Here is a 3661-nt window from a genome sequence, read left to right as displayed (position 1 = left end):
AATATCAGGTGGTTTCCATATTTTTAAGACATAACAGACTAGGAAATAACAATTACATCCCAAGGACTGAGAAATTTTTTATTTTTGTTACATAGTGTAATTGGTGCATAAGGTGGGGCATCCAAAATATGCATAGGAAAATTCAAGGAAAAACAACCTTGCCAAAAGAGAGAGAAAACCGATTTTTCAAAAACATTTAAAACCAATTATTACGGGGTAAGACCGAAGAGGGAAATCGGGATTGGATTACGGAGATGACGGTGTGGACACAACGAGGCGACGGGTTTATTAAAAAAAACATGATTTATTCACTACTTCAATGGTTGGGGTTCCTTTACTCATGACGGGGATGGCATGATGATGTAGGTGGATAGGTGAAGTGACGATGTGACGTGACCACTGGACGACGACTTGGTGACGTGACACTTGGAAGACATGGCGACGTGACGACAGGGTTCCGAAACAGCTTGACCGAGCCCCATTTTATGTTAATAATTCTGTTATACCCCCCTCCCCCGCGGGGGTTCAGATATATAGCTGAAATTTCTGTGATGTCGTTGTCCAAGTCTTACCTATCAGACCATAGGATTAAGGGGGAGGGGCGACCCATGCAACGGCTTTAAAAATAGATTTTTTGTCTTAAATGGAAGCCAGTCGTCCCGAAAACATGACGTGAAATTTTCAGAGTCGCAACTGCATTCTTTAACCCCTAAAAGGCGCCACGCGTTTGCCTAGTGATGCTGCCTGCAGACAATGTTTAAACAATTATTTTTTAAACAATTTTATGCAAATTTTTGAGTGAAAATCAAACTTTTTTTTAAACGGACGTCATTTTGTCAGAAAATGATTCTTTTTTTTTAATTTGTTAGGTTCACATAAAAGCTATGAGTATAAAATTAAAGAAACTTTTTTGTGTTTTTCGTTTCAGACGAATCTGTAAGAAACTAGACTGTGGGCAGTTTTGCATCTCCCGGCTGAACATGTTCGACACCTGCCATTATAATAAAAAATTTAATGCATATTTATCGCTCAAAAAAATTATTTTTCAGTTCAAAAGTGTCTTAATAAATTATAAAAGTTTGAGAAAGATTCGTTATATTCTTCATCCCCAAAAAATTCCAAAATATACGCTTTTTTTGAGGTATTACATGGATGGCCCCTTTAAATAAATATATTTGAACAAAAGTTTCCATATCTACTGTTTTCTTCTTGAGGTTTGATTTAACAATTTTGATTTTAAACATTTTAAATCTCGTCAATAATCTTGTTTAGGTTTCCTAATGAAGAAATTTGTCTGTTTGAGTCTGGAGTTGTAAAGTTTTGCTACATTTAAATGATTTTTCTTTGTCAAGAAGGTTATACTGTATGTAAATTAATTTAATATGCAACATTCGCGAATTTGATATTGTCGTTTTTTAAAATTGTCACTAGTTTTGTGCTTGAAGTTTCTGTTATCCCTTTTTTTCACTATAGATTCTCCTCCATGGTTATCTTCTTGTTGAACCAAATGTGAAAAGGAAATGAACAACTAGTCCGTGGAGTCAATTGTAGAAATTCCTTGTTTTTGGAGTCGATTGTCCTTTGAGTCTGTTTTTGTTTGACTTGAGTTGCTGTTATTTTATTTAGTTATAAAAATTATGAATCTAATCTAAAGCATGTAATTATGTTTTTTAACAAATATTGAGATTTTTTTCTTAATAATGAAGGGACCTTCACATTAGTCATACAGTTTGCCTGACTTTTTATCAGCCTTGTTTTACAGTTTGTATAGCCTTTTTAAGAACCTGTCACTTGTTTTACATTCTACTGGTCTTCCTTCTTAAATTATAATGGCTAGGTTGTCTTTTACTTGATCAGCGATTGAATTGGCTCTAATTCAAGACCTAAATTTTAAAATGCTGGGTTGAATTGGGCCTAGCTAGAAGTACATATTGCGAACCAATTTCAGCACATAATTCAAAAATAGAGTAGAAGATTAAAGGTGAAAAATTAAAAGTTGGAAGATGAAAATAAGGGATTGTTAAAAATATCCCACTGTTGCCCCCAACAATTTTTTACGCATCAATAGTTATTAATAATAGTTGACGCATCAGAAGAATCAAACAGTCCAAAAGGGTGAGGCCCTATTGTTGTATACTTATGTGGGCTCATTATTTTTTCACTTTTCTTTAAAGTCTCCGTTATTTGTCGGCAATTTCGAATATATTTTTTTTACCAGGGTCTGGTGAAAAATGTTCAAAAACACAACGTGAAAGGTCCGCACTTCTCGGTACTGTGGGGATTTCAGTCTACGCATCACTACAATGACCTGACATATATAACATCCAATTACACCTTTCGTGTAATTATATATTATAGAAAATCAACTCTGTCATTATAATGATGCCACTAAGGGAACCACTAAAAAACGCCACCCTTTCTCTTTGGCATTATTCCCTCCGGAACCGCTTTCGCATTACTTCAGGGGGTGCCGTTTTTCAGCCGTGCCTCGGCTCTCCTCTTTTGCAGTAGCTTGGGCTTCTTTTATATGTCTGGGCTTCTTATCGGACCTGCCGAGCTGCGATGTTTAGCTTCTGCGTCCGTGAGGCTTCTTCAACGAGGCTGCCTCCCTATATGCCAAGCATCTCAGCGTCCCCGACAGATGATCGGTCCGGGGCTTCTCTTCTTTTGCAGCGCAGAGGTAGCACTGCGGCGTACTCTCGCACACCGCAGCCCTATGGCCCTCCTTGCCGCATGTCCAGCATGCCCTCGTTCGGTCCGGACCATTGCATTTTGCTGTCATGTGGCCGAAGCCTAGACAGAGATAGCATCTTGTTGACTCCGACTTATTGCGCACACGGCAGGACACCCATCCCACCTTCAGGTGTCCCCTGCGTACTAGCCTCGCGGCTAGCTCTTCAGTCAGTGCCACAAAAGTCTTCAGATCACCTCTGAAGGGTCTTTTCGTGAGGCTGACCTTTACCTATCCAAACCTGTTGTCTTCCGAAGTGGCTTTTTACCGCCTCCTCTACTTCAATTGTTTTTGCAGATGGGTTGAGGTGCAAGACCTAACCTCGGTGCGAGCTCTCGCACAGACCCCCCTCGCCAACAGCCTCCTTTATGTGCAGCCGAGAACTCAGCTCTGCCCTTTTCTGCCGGGCCGAGTTCCACAAGGACCCCTACGCTTCTTGTCTGCCTGACGCCCTTAATTTTTACTCCAAGGGCGTCAGGCCTGACCTTCTGCTTAAGGTTTCTGAGAACCTCTGCGTAGCTCAGATCTTCGGCCGGTTTAATGAGAACCGCCTCGGGTTCAGCACGTCTCTGAGTCTTCTTCGTCCTCTGTTTTTTCCTGGCCCTACCCTCTGTTTCCAGCGAGAATCTCATTTCGTCTGGGTTAATTTATTAATTTATTTTTATTTATTTGAGGATTAAAATTGGAAGGCAGTTTTTGCTGGAATCGGGAACGGCGCGAAATTTCAAACAACGAATTTGTTGCCGGGGTATTGCAGGTTAAGTTTGTTTTCTCGACAAATCACCTTTTAACCCTTAAACGGCCAAAACGCCACTACCGGTATACTGCTTTAACGGCCAATAACTAAGACTATTCGACACTAGAAAAAATTGAGACACATATATTTTTATTGCTTAAGATCTCCTCTTTCCGACGGTGCCAATGAAATTC

The sequence above is a fragment of the Belonocnema kinseyi genome, chromosome 2, assembly GCF_010883055.1.
Source record: "Belonocnema kinseyi isolate 2016_QV_RU_SX_M_011 chromosome 2, B_treatae_v1, whole genome shotgun sequence".
NCBI classification, from domain to species: domain Eukaryota; kingdom Metazoa; phylum Arthropoda; class Insecta; order Hymenoptera; family Cynipidae; genus Belonocnema; species Belonocnema kinseyi.
The sequence above is the reverse complement of the archived record's forward strand: the minus strand, read 5'-3'. Positions refer to the sequence as shown.